At 45.7% G+C, this 19,100-nt stretch overlaps 1 protein-coding gene across 1 annotated transcript in view; it reads right to left on the reverse strand.

Moving 5' to 3' along the window:
• PAX5 (paired box 5) overlaps nt 1-19,100 on the reverse strand; it is a 178,871-nt gene that overhangs the window by 100,804 nt on the left and 58,967 nt on the right. The gene's annotated exons all lie outside the window — the stretch shown is intronic.

Raw genomic sequence — 19,100 nt, forward strand, 5'->3', positions numbered from 1 at the left:
TTCACTTGTTCTTTCATACCTCATCACTTTTCAGCAAAGGTTTAAGGCAGCTCACAATGGGGCAGAAAAAAAAAAAAAAAGAATACAAGGAGGCGGGGAAAGGCAGAAAGGAAAGCAAGAGGCAAGTATAGCACGGAACCAATGATAGTCAACTGGAGCCACCAGAGACCACGTTTGAGTGGGCTCTGCACTGCACAGGGAGCTGTGTGGAAACCTCACATAGTCCTATAAAGCAAGTACTCATCATTCTCATTTTGTAGATGAAAAAACTGAGGTTTAGCAAGGCCAAGGAACCTGCCCAAGGCCATGCAGCTGGTAGATGACAGAGCCGGGACTGGACCCAGGCAGTTTGGTTCCAGAGCCCACACTCTCAAATACAACACAATCCACACCCTCAAAGTCAAGACTGGGGCTAGAGACTCAGGAACCTGCTAGAGAAGGGACCACATCTGGCCCTCCCCTAAATACTTTTCCCTCTGAGCCGAATAACAGTGGGAAGCTTTTTGATTTTAACAAGTGGCAGGAGGGAAGCTCCTCTATGCCCACAGCTCAGTATAGCCCCGCTTGGGAGTTGACATCCTCTTGAGAAAACTGAAGGGCCTGGTAGGAACCTGGGGCTGAAGCTTCAGAGATGGGCAGAAGAGCGGCCTGCCACAGGGACAAGAACTTCCTTAGAAAATTGTTTTGGGTCCACCTCAACACACCGATATAGAGATGATGGAGACCCCAGAGTTCTCCATTTAGCGCTGTCACAAGGGTTATGTCCCAGAAGGTATTCGGGGCAGATATAGCCCCTCCCATCTCTGTCATTAAAACACAAAAGAAACAAAACTCCCTTTGGACAACTAGCTTTGATCAATGCCACTTCTAATACCTCCTGGGTTGAAATCTGTTTCAAGAAAACCAAAGTAGCTTGTGAAAAGGGATTGCTATTTACAAATCTGTTCGAATATGGGCAACAGGTCCTAAAAACAGTAACTTTTTTTTAGCATAATTGGCCCACAGCCTTTCTTACTGAAAAATTTAGATCAGCTGGTCCAACTGTTTAGGTCACTCTTGAGTGAAATAGAAGAGCCTGCCTATAATCTCAGCACCACCATGGGCTGCAAGGCCTTGGGAAACTTAATGAGTCATCTTCTTCCTCAGTTTCCTCATCTATAAAATTATAAGAACAGGGACTTCTCTGGCAATCCAGTGGTTAAGACTTCGCCTTCCAATGCATGGGGTGCAACCTCGATCCCTGGTTGGGGAACTAAGATCCCGTATGCCCCATGGCCAAAAGACCAAAACGTTAAAAAAAAAAGAAGAAGCAATATTGTAGTAAATTCAATAAACACTTGAAAAATGGTCCACATAAAAAATTTTTTTAATTAAGATAATAAAAGTCCCCACTTCACAGGCTTGCTAAAGGAATAAAATGAGTCAACTGGATAACAGAAGGGAAAACAAGGTATTGGTGATATTGGGCACAGGCTCACTGGGCTCTTTGGGGTTAAAGTCCATTTAGGATATTAAGAAATCACGTGAGCTGCGAGATGTCCCCAGGAGACACTTGAGAATCTAGTTACCAATAAGCAAGTCCCCAGAGAATCTGAAAGCCCCACAGCCTACTTTCTGCATGTCAGTTCCTAACCTCTCAAACCACAAAGAATAAATGATGTCAGCTATGCCGAGAGCCAAAATAGGAGGGAAATCGTTACCTATCCCTTCCAAAGAGGATCAGAAGCCCAGAAAAAGATTAGTAGCCAGAGAATCTACAGGGCTGTCCCCAGGGCAGAGAGAGCACAGGCTTTCTCCAGATTTACTCCATAGGCTATAATTTAACACCCAGGTGCTGTTCATTAGGGGATGAGTTGAAAACAATCTGTAAAAATTAATACACCATCTCCTAAAGGAGTATCCCACAGGGGAGCAATGCTCCCTTCCCCATAGCTCCAGGTGCAGCCCTGCCACCAATCCTCATCCCCAACACCCAAAAGTGAGAAGTGCTGAAGTTGAAAAGATGTAAAAAAGTCTCACCATAACCAAACCTCCTGTACGTGTCTTCCCAGCCAAATGGAATGTAAACATTTTAAGCCTTGTTGTATATCAAGGAGCATCCCTTCAATTTCCTCATCTTTTAAATGAGGAAAATCAATACCAAGTTGGAAGGGTTTGTTATGAGAGTTAAATGAGATAATACAAAGTATTGAACCACATGCACTGTCCAGATATTATATTATTATTATACGTGTGTCTGCTCAGTTGTTCAGTCATGTCCAACTTTTTGCAACCCCATGGACTGTAGCCTGCCAGGCTCCTCTGACCATGGGTATTCTCCAGGCAAGAATACTGGAGTGGGTTGCCATTTCCTCCTCCAGGAGATCTTCTTGACCCAGGGATGGAACTTGTGTCTCCTGTGTTGGCAGGTGGATTCTTTACCACTGTGACACCTGGGAAGCTATATTATACTGCATTTGATTATGCTGCAGTGTGTGTGTATGTGTTTTAAGATGGGCTTTTCAGAATCATCAAATCCAGCCTGCATGTTCTGGCCACCTGAAACTTCTCCCCCTTCCCCAGACTATACATGCACAAGGCTCTTCCTCTTCTCCCAGCACTGTCTTACTCATCTTCCTCCCCACCTGCTTCCTGTGCAGCCCCCACGAGCCTTGTCTGCATCATTCAGGCATTCTCTGAGGATGTCAATAATAAGGATAAATACATCTATTGAGGGTTCCCATGTTCCAAGAATTGTCCAAGACCTTACACACACGAGCCTCCTGTTCTGTCCTCACGCTAACTCTGTTTGAGGCACACCAGCAACCTCATCTTCCTCTTGTGATGGGAAAACTGAGGCTCAGTGAGGTTGGGCAACTTGCTCAGGATCACACACCCAGATGGTACAGGTGCCAGGTTCCAGAACCAGGTGAATTGCAGAGCCCTGACTCTGAAGCACCTTACCTGTGGCCAGTACAGGTGACCAGTGCAGTGCTGCCTGAGCCTCCAGACAGGCTTAGCACAACGGGGCGTGGCAGGCGCCCCCAAGAGCATGGTCGCAGGCAGCAGCTGTCCCAGTCCTCCTGTCAGGAGGGACATTCGCAAGCTCAGAAGTATCCCAGTCTGGGTTGGAATATCCTGTTCACCCTTCAAATCTGATCTAGGATTCTGGAGAATTCCTGTCCTCTGTGGTACCAAAAGGGAAATATGAATTTGCTTGTTTCTAAGGGAAGGTTCTTCTAACACAACCCTAGAATTATTAATTTGTTATGGAGATTTCTCAGCTCCTCAGGCAGAAGTTCTAAAAGTGATACAAATTGTTATTTTGATTACATTAATAGGATTTTCCCCTCAAAGCCTAAGCTCATTTGCCTGTGTAATCTGTAGCTGGGCAAACGGCAAAAGCAGGGAATGCCTGGGGAGGAGAAAGTTCCCAGCAAGTCCTAAGCCAGACGTTCTGCCTCTGTGTCTGGTCTGTCTGTCACCCCTCCCGCCCGACATTTCCCGCTCTGTGCCTCCTCTCACAGCCCCCTCCTATCTATCCAGCCTGGCTTCTTTCCCACCATGGCCCTGCTTCTCTACTCTGTGGAATCTCAGCTGTGACGAACGCTCCAATAATAACAACAACAGTCATAGAAGTAACATTAATCTAGTATCTCTTATGAACTGGATGCTCTGCTGAACCCTTTTCTATGTTCATCTTGTTTAATCTGTACAGCCCAAATGACACAAGAACTATTATTATCCCATGATATGAGAAAACTGAGGTTAAAGCAGTGGTAAAGTCAAGTGAGTTTAACCAGTAACTTTGCACACAAAGGAAGAAAAGCTCATGTCTGTCTAAGTGATAGCACCCAGCAAGCTCAGGTCCAGGAATAAAGAAAGAATCACACAGGTCCTGGAGGTAAACCTGCCATCACACATGACCCCATCTCCCCAGGCTCAAAAGTAACATAATGGGCTGTGAGGTCCTTCTTGGGGCCTTCCCACTGTCATCTTCACCTGCCCTTGACCTCATTGAGCATCCTCTCTGACTCTATTGGTCTTGCTCTCCATCCCCCTGCCCAGCTCCATGGATGGCCACAGGAAGGACCTTATCCTGTCATTTAGAACCAGTCTGCCTCCAAGACCTCACCCCCTAAGCTGCTGCTGAGTACAGCCTCTCATCATCTTCCTTTCACATCCTCATGCTGATGAGCCAGCTCTTGTCAGAAACCTGTAGAAATTACAACAGGTGGATGCAGTTATCTGCCCTTTTGGTGGCCAAAAACAATTATCCCATCACCAATTCCCTTACCCCAACCCTGGAATTGTCCAAGCGTGCTTAGTCACTTCAGTCATGTCCGACTCTTTGTGACCCTACGAACCATAGCCCACCAGGCTCCTCTGTCCATGGGATTTTCCAGGCAAGAATACCAGAGTGGGTTGCCATGCCCTCCTCCAGGGCAGTTTCCTGATCCAGGGATCGAACCTGCATCTCATATATCTCCTACATCAGCAGGCAGGTTCTTTACCACTAGTGCCCCTGGGAAGTGAAAGTGTTAGTTGCTCAGTCACGTTGGAGTCTTTGCGACCCAATGGACTGTATCCTCTGTCCATGGGATTTCCCAAGCATGAATACTGGAGTGGGTTGCCATGCCTCCTGCAGGGGATCTTGCCAACCCAGAGATCGAACCTGGGGCCGTCTCCATTGCAGGCAGATTCTTTACTGTCTGAGTCACAGGGAAGCCCCTGGAATTGTCCATATCCTTTTAAAGGCAATGACACTCAGTTGGTCTATGTGATAGTCTTCAATAAATTCATTGTTTCACAGCCAAGACACCAGGAAAGGGTCAATAAATCCATCTTCTTTTTCCAAAAGAGAAGAGAGAAAAGACAACCCCATCTATCACAGGGTGCCAAAGCTCAGAACTGGCAGAGACCCTAGTGGTCATTTCTTTCAAACCCCTCTCCTCGAAAGCTTGAAGACTTCCCTCAGCCTTCTTCCCAAGAGGCCACACTGCCTAGGCCAGACACTCCCAGTGACAGGAAACCCAGAGCCAATCCACATGTGTGCAGTTCTGCCTGTTTGGAAAGTATCTTTTGACTGGGTTGAAAGCTGCCTCTCTCTAATTCCCACTAGGTCCCAGGTCTGCCGACTGGAGCCACAAATGTGTCTGCTTCTCCTCCATGGGAGCCCCTCTGAGATCTGATTCTACTCTTGTGTATCCAGAGCATGCTCAGTCATTTCAGTCGTGTCCAACTCTCTGCGACCCCATGGACCATGGCCCGCCAGGCCACTCCATCCATGGGATTCCCCAGGCAAGAATACTGGAGTGGGTTGCCATTTCCTTCTCCAGTGATAATGTATGAAATGAATGAAGTGAGTGAAATGAAGTCACTCAGTCGTGTCCGACTCTTTGCGACCCCATGGACTGCAGCCCACCAGGCTCCCCCGTCCATGAGATTTTCCAGGCAAGAGTACTGGAGTGGGTTGCCATTGCCTTCTCCAGTGTATCCAGTGAGTTTTCCCTTTTCCAGGCAAGTTCCAGTTCTTCCACAAGTGCCTCACAAGACAGGTTTGGTGGTGGTGTAAGTTGGATAAATGGTGGTTCGAGGCACAGGCCCTGAACTCTGATTGGCTGGCTTCAAGATCTGGCTCTAAATGTTTCTACTTATGGATCTTCAGACAAGTTGTCCTCTCTCCACTCAGTTTCCTCATCTGTAAAATGGGAATAATTTCACACCACTTACTCCATAGAGCATCAAGTAAAGAGCTTCACAAAGAGTTCAGCACAGATTCCTGGCACACACTAAGTGCTTAGCAATGTTAGAGGTGTAATCCCTTCTGCAACCTGTTCACCTCCTCTGGTCATCTTCCAGTTAGTCAACATCGTTCTTAAGGGGAGGCACTTACCTGCAACCCCATGTTACAGATGTGGCCTGACCAACACAGAATAGTTTACATTCACTGGCAGCCACATGACTAGGTTCACAGACAACTAAAACCCTTAGATCTTTCTCACAAGTGCTTTGTTAATCTTCATGACCCCTTGCTTGGTTTTCTGAAATCTTACTTTTATAACTATGAAGTTATTATTTATGAAACCACTGAACCATCCCTACACTGAGGTATGCCCACTCCTGCTATCGCTATAGTCAAAGACTTCACTTTGACTTTTCACTTTCATGCGTTGGAGAAGGAAATGGCAACCCACTCCAGTGTTCTTGCCTGGAGAATCCCAGGGACGGGGAAGCCTGGTGGGCTGCTGTCTATGGGGTCCCACAGAGTCGGACATGACTGAAGTGATTTAGTAGCAGTAGCAGCAGCAGCAGCTATCGCTATAACTGTTACACGCATACATACAGGCCCAGAAACTCTTCTTTCATTAGCTAACACTGGCACTCTGAGACATATTAGGCAACAAATAGGAAGAGGATCTTTCATTTCTATTTGGCATGATTCTGTGTTGCTTGAATCTTTTTGCAACATACATGTGTTACTTCTGTTTTACCAAATTGAATCTGATCTCTGGCACCTTTTCTAACTTCTTGAATTGAATGTTTACATTTAACCCATTACTCTTTTACCGTCTATATTAAATTAATGCATTTAAAGTTATCCATTTCCCTCTAAATACCCCTTCAGCTTTATTGTGCAAGTTTTTATACGCAGTGCTGTGTTTTTGTTTTTGGTTGTTCAAGTCTAATATTTTGTAATTTCCATTAGGATTTCTTTTCTGACCCAGGGATTTTTTTTTTTTCCAGAAAATTGCTTTTGATTTTTACCTTTAAAACTACAGAAGACTGGAAACCATAATTTGCTTTGGACTATTAATTTGTAATTTCAGTGCACTGCAATCAAAGCACATGGTCTATGATGTGGATTTGGGGTATTGCTGACATTCGTTTTCACAAGCAGCACACAGTCCATTTCTGTGTGCTCTTTGTGGGTGTTTGAAAAGCATGTATACTCTCAAATTGTTGGTTTCCATTCATCTATTTGATCTAACTTGTTAATTATGTTGTGCAAAACTTACAAATGTCTCTACTAGTTTTTTGTCAATTTGATCTATCCATTAATAAGAGGGGTATGGTAAAGTCTCCAGAAAATATTATAGGATTTTTCCGTTTGTTCATCGATACTTTTTGCTTTATATGTTTTGAGATTCTATTGCTTAGAATATACAGGTTCAGGATTTTTATATTTTCCTGTGAATTTTCTTATCATTGAGTAATGGTCCTCTTTGTCTTTAAGGATACATTGGGCTTTAATTTCATCTGAGAGGGATAGTACTCTATCATATTTTACTTAGTTTTCCTAGCTCCTTACTTGCAGCCTTCCAGTACCATTTTGTTTTAGGTTATTCCTATAAGCAGCATATTTCTGAGTTTTAGTTATTTTTCAGATCCTCTGTATTATCTAGCAAATTCAATCTATTTATATTTATTGGGACTGCTCAAATATTTTTATTTATTTCTACCATCTACTATCTAATTTTGTATTTGTAATGGTCCAACCTTCTTTGCTTTTTCCTTCCTCTCCTCTGTTTTCTCTTGGACTCACTGATACTTTATATATCTCCTTGCCTCCTCTGGTTTGGAAGTTATACATTCCATTGTTAGGCCTTTAATGATGACCTTTAATTTGCTTACCTGCATCCCTGACATAACCAGATTCACAGTTTAATATATTTGTCCTCCAGCTGAGTAATACAAGGGTCTTAGAATTTTCAACTCAGAGTAGCCTACTCCCAACCTTATATATTATTATTTTCTTTTTTCACTTTGTTTTTAAATCCCCCAAACCAGCCATTATTTTTATTGTTGTTGTTTAGTCACTAAGTTGTGACCGACTCTTTTGCAACCCCAAGGACCATAGCCTGCCAGGCTCTTCTGTCTATGGGATTTTGCAGGTAAGAATATTGGAGTGGGTAGCCATTTCCTTCTCCAGGGGGTTTTCCCGACCCAGGGATTGAACCTGTGTTCTCTGCATTGGCAGGCATTTTCTTTACCACTGAGCCACCAGGGAAGCTGACGCTTACAGTCAATAGTTATTTAAATAATCCTTTGTATATCCATTATTTATCATTACTTCTTAATTGGGACTTAAATCTTATTCCTTCTTTCTGTATTTCAGATCCTTCTCATAGGCAATATATATTAATAGTTGGGTCTTGTGAACTATTTTTAATGTACTCTGACAGTTCCTTTCTTTTAATGGGTTTCTTAGACCATTAATATTGAAAGCAATTATTGATATAATTGGATTAATATCTACCACGTTTGTAATTGTTTTCTAATTATTGAACTTGCTTTTTATTTCTTTTTTTCCCTGATTTTCTTCTTCCTTTTCTGGGTTTAATTAAATATGTCATATGAGTCCATTTTGTCTGCTTAGCACTACTGAACTATATACTTAAATATGGTTAAGAGGGTAATTTTTGTATTATGTGTTTTCATCACAATTTTTAAAACATTTTTAAGTCAAAAAGATAGTTTTGGTCATTGCCCTAGAATTTTCAATATACAACTAATCTAAATTAACCTTCAAATAACATTGTGCTTCTTAAATTGTAGTAAAGTCCCTTCTAACAGAGCATTCCCAACTCCCAATTCTTTCTGTCCCTCGTGACCTGACTGCCATTCATTTCACTCATCCATATGTTATAATCATACAGATACATTGTGATATTTTTGCTTTAAGCAATTTCCTTTTAGAGCAATTAAAACTAAGAAAAATCAAAGAATTTTTATCTTCATTTATTCCTTCTCTGACACCCCTCTTTTTTTTCTTTTTTTTTTTGCAGATCTGAGTTTCTGACCTATATTATTTTCTTTCTCTCTAAAGAATTATTTTTTTTTAACATTTCTGGCAAGACAGGTCTGCTGGTCATGAATTCACTCCATTTTTGTTTGACAGAAAATCTTCATTTTTCCTTTACTTTGGGCGGACAATTTCCCAAGGTATAGAGTTCTAGGTTGGTAGGTTTTCGTTTCAGTACTTAAAATATTTCATTCCACTCTCTTACTGTTTGCATGGTTTCTGACATGAAATCCACTCTGATTCTTTTCCTTGTTCCTCTTTAAGTAAGGTGGTTTTTGTCCCTCTGGCTTCTTTCAAGGTTTTTCTTCATCTTATGTTTTCTGATGTTTGAATATGATATGTGCAGGTCTAGATATTGCGGTATTTTCACCTACTGCTTGACATTTTCTGAATTTCCCACATCTGTGGTTTGATTATCTGACATTAATATTTGAAAATTCTTGGCCATTACTACTTTTCCTCATTTTTCCTTCATTTGGGGGGTACAATTCTAGGTTGGTGAGTTCAGATGGTAAAAAATTCACCTGCAATGCAGGAGACCCAGCTTCAATCCCTCAGTTAGGAAGATCCCCTAGAGAAGGGAATAGCTACCCACTCCAGTATTCTTGCCTGGAGAATTCCATGGACAGAGGAACCTGGTAGGCTACAGTCCATGGGGTCACAAAAAGAGTCGGACATGACTGAGCAACTAACACTTCAAATACTTCTTCATTTTCTCTTCTCCCTCTGGTATTCCAATTATGCATATGTTATTCCTCTCGAAAATTGTCCCCAAATTCTTGTATCATGTTCTATTCTAGTTTTTGGTTTGTGCCTTTGCTCTTTCATTCTTTTTTATTTTACATTTCAGTTTGAGAAGTTTCTATTGACACATCTTCAAGTTTACTGATGCCTTACTTGACTATGTCCAATCTATGGATGCACCCATCAAAGGTCTTCTTTATTTTTGTCACTGTATTTTTTAAAATTTTTCTAGCATTTCTTTTCAATTGTTTCTTAGAGTTTCCATCTTTCTGTTTACATTGCCAACATATTCTTTCATGCTGTATCATTTTTCCAGTAAATCCCTTAACATATCAATCATAGTTATTTTAAATTCCCTTTCTAGGGACTTTCCTGGTGGCCCAGGGGTTAAGAATCCAGCTTGCAATGCAGGGTATGTGGGTTTAACCCCTGGTTGGGGAACTAAGATCTCACATGCCACAAAACAATTAAGCCCACACACTGCAACAACTGAGCCTGTGCACCTCAACAAAAGATCCTGCGTGATGCAATTAAGACCTGACGCAACCAAAGAAATATTTTTTTTAAATCCCTATCTAATGATTCTAAAACCTGTGCCATCTGTCAAATTCTAAACTCTAATGGCTGAGTCTGGTTCTGATGCTTTCTTTATCTCTTCAGTCCGTTTTTTTTTTTTTTTTTTTTTCTTGCCTAACTTTTTGTTGAAAGCTGGACGCAACAGTACTGAGTACAGAAACTGAGGTAAATAGGCCTTTAGCATGAGGTTTTATGTTAATCTGGTAGATCTCAGCTGTAACTCTCTGTATTGTCTTTCCAAATTTTGCAGTAGCTGCTTGCCCTACAACCTTAATTCTCTGATGGGGAGAGAATAGTCGTTGTCATTCAGTTTGCTCAGCTTTATTTCTTGTTGCAAATATGGGAGTGGTGACTCCCAGGCTCTTTATACATCAGAGCCCAAACCAGAAGTCTCTCATATCCTTGTTACTGAAGTACATTGTTTAGCAGCTCACCAAGAGTGTATTAGCGGTAAACTCTCTTTTTGTCTGAAAATGTGTTCCTTCACTATTAAATGATCATTTATCTGAAGACAGGTCAATTGTTATTATCTCTTAACATTTGAAGATATTTTCTATTGCCATCTGACTTCTGCTGATGCTTTAAAAAGTGTCATCACGCCCATATTTGCAACAAGAAATAAAGCTGAGCAAACTGAATGACAACTATTCTCAACCCATCAGAGAACTGAGGTTGCATCTACTGCCGTTACTCTATGCCACACAGCACAGTGCAGGCGGTCAATGTCACTAACGTGGCACATCTGTAAAAATTTCTTGGATGAAAGAATGAATAAATGAATGAAAGAGCAACCCAGCGAGGCACTGGCAGCTCTTTGACAATTCACTTATAATCTTTAAACCCCACACACACAGAATTTGCCTGTCATTTAAAAGAGCAGAACAGACAGGAAGAAAAAAAATGTAAACAAGTCAAAATAAAAATAAGAGATGAATTCCCAATTTGTTTGATCTCTTACAGAATGTTAGAGCTAGAATAGATCTCAGGATGAGTCAGTCTAACCTCCCACCCCAAAGGCAGAAACCATGACCCAGAGAGAAGTGACTGGTCTAAGAGCAGGCCACCATGAAAGCCCAAAGTCTTCCCAGCCTCAGACCTTCATGGGGCTGTTCCCTCTGCCTGAGACACTATTCCCACCACCCTTCCCTACCTTGAGCTCAAAGGTGCAATTCTCAGACAGACATTCCTGACCTCCCATCTCAATGAGGTCCCACTCTTTCCTCTCAGCACACCCTAATCTGTCTGTTCTCCATGCTCGTCACCCTCTGTAATTATTGGTAATAGTACACTGCTTTTGCTGGCATAATTATTTTGTTAAAATCTGTTTCTCCATTGCTATTGGTAAATTCTGGGGACCATAACTGTCTTTGTGGCTGCTGGGACCCCAGAACTTAGCACAGTACTTGGCACAGAACAGGTGCTGCATAAATATTTGCTGAATGAAATCAGTCGAGCATTCAGGAGCTATCTACACTTGCAGAGGTCAGGGGGTTGACTTCAGAAGACAGTCTACACCCACAAAAAGCAGAGATTGGACAATGTGGCTTCTTGCCAGCTACATCACTTGGGGCATGTTACTTAATTGTTCATCTGCCAAATGAAGACTATACTGTATATACTCTGTCTCATAGTTGATGTGAGCAAGTGCTGTGTGAGAGGTGGTTGGGATTTTTTAGCGAGCAATTCCTTTATCTTCAATTATGCCTCACACTCTGCCAGACCCCCTGCAGGTGGTGGCCCCTGTGGGCAGGATACAGGTCTGTTTAATCATCCTCTCCACTGCCTACCTCCTCGGGGTCTGGCCCTGAACCTCTGGGCAGAGGACGCTGGGCGCTGCTTGCGGGCGGTGAGGACAGCAGCAGCCCCTGGTGTCTAGATGCCTGGTCCTGGTGTCTCACCAGGAACCCCAGCCCTGTTCTATGCACTGGAGGAGCTGGGCTCATCAATGGTCTCCCAAGACCTTGCAGTCTCCAGTCCTTTGCGGCTCTGAGTCACAGCCCCTGTGACTCAGGCCTCTCTGCCTACCCTAGTGAGGACCCTGAGGGAACTGCCCTCAGTGTCCCTGCCACGCTGCAGCATGAAAGGTCTCCTTCTGTTGCCTCTCCTGTCCCTTCCCCTCTTCCCATCAGACCATCTCACTCTTCTTACGCTAGAATCATTCTCTCAAGTTGGAAGGACCCTGACTTTTAACTGATCAAGTCCTCGGTGGATTCTTAAACTTCTAATACAGAATATATGATTCTCCTTTTATGCCTCCAGTGATGGGATGCTCACTACTTCACAAGGAGGCCCACTCCACTATGAGAAAGCTTGGGCTATTAGAAAGTTCTCTTAAGCCTGTCTCCTTCCCCACTCACACCCCTAAATCTTCCCTTCTTTAGACCAAACAGTCCCAATTTCTCCAGTCATCCCTTCAAGGAAAGGCTTTCTTTTTTTTAAATTAATTTATTTATTTTAATTGGAGGTCAATTACTTTACAATATTGTGGTGGTTTTTGCCATATACTGACATGAATCAGCCACGGGTGTACACGTGTCCCCCTGTCCCAAACCCACCTCCCACCTCCCTCCCCATCCCATCCCTCTGGGTTGTCCCAGTGCATTGGCTTTGAGTGCCCTGTTTCATGCACCAAACTTGGACTGGCCATCTATTTTACATACAGTAATATACATGTTTCAATGCAGTTCTCTCAAATCATCCCACCCTCCCTTCTCCCACAGAGTTCAAAAGTCTGTTCTTTACATCTGTGTCTCTTTTGCTGTCTTGCATATAGGGTTGTCACTATCATCTTTCTAAATTCCATATATATGTGTTAATATACTATATTGGTGTTTTTCTTTCTTTCTGACTTACTTCACTCTGTAAAACAGGCTCCAGTTTCATCCACCTCATTAGAACTGACTCAAATGCGTTCTTTTTTATATCTGGGTAATATTCCATTGTGTATATGTACCACAACTTCCTCATCCATCCGTCTGTCTGCAGATGGACATCTAGGTTGCTTCCATGTCCTAGCTATTGTAAACAGTGCTTCAATGAACACTGGGGTACACGTGTCTCTTTCAATCCTGGTTCGAGGAATGACTTTCAGCCTTGTCTTCTGAATAAATTCTATTCTGTCTGCAGTGGAGGAGCCTGGCCCTGAGCACAGCCCTGCAGTGCAAAGTGAGAGGAGCACAGCTAGTTCAGAGCAGAGGGGGACAGTCACTGCCCCAACTTCGGCTCAGGCCTCCAGAGACCATGTTGGTTCGCCGGCAGCCCCAGCACTTCCTGATTCCTGCAGAGCTCCAGGGTGAGTAGATTGGACCCCCCGGCTGTGTCTCTAGGACACTGCCTGCCTGGAAGAGTCCATGGGCAGCCTGATTGTGTTTAACTGTGGGGAATCCAGTGGCTACCAGTGTGAACTCTGGACCTGGCTTCCAACTTGGCTCCACACTTACTGTGTCCCTGTGGCTAAGTCACTGAACTGATCTCACCAAGCCTCAGCCATCCTGTCTGCACAATGGGGATAATAGGAGTTTTGTGACTTTGTAATGAGATGGGGCTGGGAGAATTCTCCTCAGACTAGAGCCAGGTCCCTGGTAAGCAATGAATACAACAATTATTAACAGTAATGATTAGAACCCGGTACATTTATGAGCTCAAACAAGAGGCAAGACAGCCTGGACTAAGTGGGTCAGTGAAGGGCTCCCAGGGCAGGCAGGACTCCTGCTGGGCCTGAACAGCATAGATTTAGAAACAGACTGAAAGAATGTTCCATCCAGGGAAACTGTGAGCAGGAGTTTAGAGAATAACAGCACCAAGAAAGAATAATAACTGAAGTCCCTGCCTCACTCCAAGCTCAGAGCCATCCCTGGGGTTCCCACACTTGGGCATACATTCACACACACACACACACACACACCAGCCATCGTCCATGGCCCCCTCGCATATGGGGAGCCCAACCCATGTGGAGCAGTGAGGGGTCAGGCCTGGCTCCAGCAGAGCATTGTGCAGGCAAGCAGAGGGCCATGGGGATGGTGAAGGGCCGGGATGAAGATAAAAAGCTGGGATTTAGATTTTGAGCAGTGGGAAACCACAAGGGCTATTATATAAGGATGAGCTTCAGGAAGAGAAAGCCACCAGTGCAGCAGGACCAGGGCAAGATTCAGGAGCTCCACGGAAGTTTGCTTCCAGGAGAGCAGACTAGCCCAAGCCTCAGACTCCGGGCTCTTTGGGACCCACTGTCTCCAAAGCAAAGCCAGGCCTCCTCACTGCCACCTGCCAGCCCTTTGGGGTGTACATCCTGCTTCTCCAGCCCTGGTGTCTCTGACTTTCTTTCACTCAGCCCATATTCCAACCACTTAGCCTGGCCTGCAGTTCCCTGCTGTACTTCCACCCTCTACGCCTTCATCCGTACTGCTCCTTCTGCCTAGAATGCCCTCTTCAACCTACTCTACCTTCTCCACAGAGCTGCATTCTGCCCATCCCTCAAGGCACAGCATGAAAGACACCTCCTCCAGGAAGCCTTTCCCCATTCTAAGCCTGGCACACCTGTCTCCTGTCCCGCTTCTCTCCCTACCTGCTCTCCTCCCGGAATTCCCTGAAGAAAGAAAACATGTCTGCCACCTCATCATTTCCTCACAGTCCCCAGCTCTTTTCCTGACTTAGGGAGATGACCCAGCTGATGACCCAGCCCACTCCTGCTCAGAAACACAAAACCAACCCCTTCCCAGGAAGAGGATGCCCATAAAAGCAGGCAACACTCAGCCCCAGGCCCACCAGCCTGGAGAAATGCCACTGAGCAGAGGCCAAAGCAGCTGATGGGAGCAGGAGGCATTCCTGGTGGCTTCTCTGTTAGCAAGGGACAGGACTTCTCCCAGTTTAACCCCCTGCAACCTTTGAACTTCCTGGGAGGTCAGCAGCACATCCCCCTTCCCCAGCTGTCTTCCTGTCTCTGGCCCAATGGGAGGGAGGGCCCTGGGCCCGTTCCATTTTGCGCCCGTATTGATCTGTTGGCAGCAATGGGCTGGATAATTAGCCAGGAATTAGGGTTTCTATTACAGCCAGGAGGCTGCTCCAGCTGATTTATCACCTGAATAATTTACTGTGATTGAAAGGAAATTAAAATGAACTCCATTTGACAACTGTGAGCTTTTATGGGCTTTAGTGAAGGCTCAAAAGCCAGATTAATAGCCTAGTGTTGGTTAATAGTCTGCCGAGAGTAAATACGGCAGGCTGTGCTCGGGGGGTGGCCTTCCTGCCGTGGCCGGAGGAGGGACCAGCTCCCGCCAGCAGCGTGGCACCCATGACAGCGTCAACGTGAGTTTTACTGAAACACATTCCACTGTTCAAAACACACACACACACGCACATACCACCCGACCGCGCTTCTTTTTTTTTTTTTCTCTTCTCCTCCAAGGTGATTTTTACTCACTCCACATGAAGGAAAAACAGAATTGCTTTTTCAATAACCATTTTGAAAAGGAAGTGTTTCATTGTCCTAGGAGTGTGTATACATTAACCCATTCTACCCAGGGACAAGGTTTTACTAAGTTCCTATATAAAAGGAAGAAGCATGGATGCTTCCACCCAGGACAGATCTTGGCAGGAAGAGCAGCCAGGTGAGGGTGGACTCTGAGCTTGTGGAAGTGACAGGCAGGACCCCATCCTGGCCCTGAAGAAGTATGCTCTTCCCATAGCAGTTGGAGGCAGGGAGATTAAGGAGGATTTGACCACCCAAGCCTCTGGCAAGAGTCTGAGGGTTCTAAGAATGACCAGCGGACTCTGGCTGCAAAAGGCCAGTTCTGAAAACCAGAAAATCAGAAAACTGGCTCCTAGAACTGTTTGGGGACACGGAGGCCCATATATCTGTCTTGTCCAAGGTAGACAAAAGATCTTGAGGTCAGAGTCCAGCTCTGCAGCCTCGACAAATCCCAGAAGCCTGAAAAGGGGGTGAATGGTCTGAAAACAAATGTTCCAGCCTGTAAAATGGGCTCACAAATCTTGCCCAGCCTGTGTAGCAGGCATTTACATGGAGAGTCGGATGAGAGGATGGATGTGAAAGATCTCTTGAAACTGTAGAGGATCATGCATAGACAGGAAGATCACTGCCACTACTGCTGGGCTGTGCTAGGTTGATGTCAAAATCACACTCTCTACTGTCCCAGGTACAGAAACTGAGGTCTGCAGTAAAAGTGACTTGCCCAGCTGGACAGAGGCTGGACTGGAGTCAGACACTCCCAACTCCAAGGCCAGTAAATGTTCATCTTCCCCCGCGAGCTGCCACTAGACCCTGGAGACCAGATCAGCTCACATTTGGAAGAGGGGCTGGTCTTGGTGGCCAGAGCTCTGGACCCCCTCCTGACCACTGGGGCTCACGAGGCCAGGCTGCCCGCAGGTATGAGAAACCTGTACCCTTGACACGCGTCCCTTCCCAGCCTGTGGCCCCTTGCTCAGCCAACATTTATCCAGAGTGACTGGGAGTGCAGAGCGAGGGTACGTCATTCATAGTCCAGTGCCTGTGTGCATACCCGCAGCCCCGTGGTCTCACCTCCTATCTCTCCTCATTACGGCCCATTACGGGAAGGTGAAGCAGATTAACCAGAAAGCACTGAGTTAGTCATTATCCCGCAGGCAGGCCCTGCCTCAGAGCCCACACAATCAGAGTCAGGCCCGCAGTGTGTCCGTGCCATTATGAAGGACACTGCAAGGCCAGACTGCTAGGAACAGGGTTTCTCCTTCAAGGCGCATCTCCACACAGCCCTGTTGACCTGTCCCCTGGTGTCACTTCCTCCCTAACATCCTTCCTCCCTGTGCCCCCTGCGGAGGCAACGTCTCTGTTCATCAGGGTCCACAGAACTTTCTCCCTCGCCTTGCAGGTTCTGAATCCACATCACATTGCCCCTGTGAGGCTGGGGGCTGAGCTGACGTCTGATTCATCCCGCCCTCCTGCCTCTGGGTGCCCAGCACTGTGCCAGGGTCACAGCTACCATGTAAGATATATGCTGGATAAATGAGCAAATGAGCGTCTGAGCAAGTGAGTAAATGGATACATGGATGGACTCCTCCAAAGCATGAAGCCCTATAGTCTGCCTGGGCTTCTAGGGCATTCCAAGCTGAATGAACTAGGATTAGATTCTGTGTTTCCATGAGAATCACATGAAACACAGAGGGAAACATGATCCCTGACACCTAATGTCTGAATTAAGTAAGTAAGAGCTTAGTAGAAATGCCAGAGATTTTGTGCAGAGGTCAGACAAACCCTATCCTTTCTGTGGGCCTCTAAGAAATGAGGAGATTGATAGCTTGCTTCTTTTTAGAGCCCTACTGGCTCTAAAATTTCGTAATATTGTCAAAGGTTACAAGATAACTTTTCTCCCAGATTCTGGAGAGAAATGTGGGCTTCCTCCAAGGAAGGTTCCAAGCTGAGTCCCTTTGCTTTCTCCTTATGGAGTCAGATGGAATGCAGCTTCAGCCATCTCTCTGAAGGGCTCTGAGCAGTGGGACAGGCTGCCTGTGATGGAAACAGACACTTCTCCCTAGAGCCCAGGGCCTAGAGTGTGTGAGACTAGCTCTGACCTGCACCTATGACCGTGTGATTCCTGGAGGAGGTGTCACTCAACTGCAGGAGAAAGACGGAAACGCTGAGCACCGTCTATGAGACCAGGCCCGGCTATCCAGCCTCTCCTACCTTCCCCTAGCCCCTCCCTGAAGCCCAGCCACACTTTCTTTCCTTCCTCACTCCTGCCACACTTCCTCTGGCCTCAGGGTCTTTATACTCTTACTCCCTCTGCCAGTCAGTTCTCCCAACCAGGTCCCTTCAGGGCTCAGCGGAAGCCACTGTGGCCTCCAGGTTGGATCAGCACCTGCTTTCTGCCTTTAGAGAACCTCAGACGTCTCCTCATCAGTGCCTAGCACATCTGTCATCCGTGACCCTCTGAGTAATCCTTCTTTATTGTGATTCTTCCACACATCTGCAGTCTCCCTGAGGGCAGGTCCAAGCCTGTCTTGTTCACTTATGTACCTAGTGACTGGCTCTGTGCCTTGCATATAATAAACACTCATCAGTGTTTGTTAAGTGAATACATAACTTGTTGGGTGAGTGAGTGCATGAATGAAAGTCGCTCAGTCATGTCTGACTCTTTGCGACCCCATGGGCAGGCTCCTCTGTCCACGGAATTCTCCTGGCAAGAATACTGGAGTGGGTATTCATTCTCTCCTCCAGGGAAACTTCTCCACCCTCGGATTGAACTCAGGTCTTCTGCAACTGCAGGCAGATTCTTTACCATCTGAACCACCAGGGAAGCCCAGACTTGTTGGGTGACCTTAGGCCAAGCCTCTTCGCCTCACTAGGCCCCAGTTTCCCCATCTGAAAACAAAGTAGCTAGATGGTCTGTGAGTGCCCTCCTAGGAACCACACAAAGACAGCCAGACTGTCACAGTATGGTGGTCCCTGGAGCCTTGCTCACCCCTCCCCGTCCAAGGTCCCCTCCGGCACCTCCTCTCTCCACGGCAGCCTGTCCTGCAGCCTACACTGTTTGGGGCAACTCTTTGGGAAAACTTCAGCAGCCATCCTCTCATTAGCCTGCAGAGGAAGCTCAGCAGGTTAGTCTTCACCACCAGGACCAGCCAGCAAGTGCCGGGGAAGTCACTACTCTCAGGCCCCTGCATCTCACCCAGCGGATGGGAGCTCTCAGCACGCAGGAGTCAAGTCTGAGCCACCTGTGCCTGTGAGGTCTCCAGCCCAGGGCTTGTCACATACGGGGCACCAGGAAACAGTCGCCTGAATCGAATCTGGTACTCAGGGGAAACCTTATCCAGGTCCCGAGAGCCTCTCCCTGGGCAGAGCCTTTCTGGTCCCTCCGTTCTCTGCAGCCACAGGCAGTGACTGCTTCTCAGCCCAGGTTAGAGCAGGCGGATGCTAGCAAGGGATCATCCTGCTTTCTTCCCTCTCTTGCAAATGACGCAGCTGTGAGTCTGTCCAGTGAAACACTTCTTCATCTCCAGACTCTTG

The sequence above is a fragment of the Bos indicus x Bos taurus genome, chromosome 8 (assembly GCF_003369695.1).
Source record: "Bos indicus x Bos taurus breed Angus x Brahman F1 hybrid chromosome 8, Bos_hybrid_MaternalHap_v2.0, whole genome shotgun sequence".
NCBI classification, from domain to species: domain Eukaryota; kingdom Metazoa; phylum Chordata; class Mammalia; order Artiodactyla; family Bovidae; genus Bos; species Bos indicus x Bos taurus.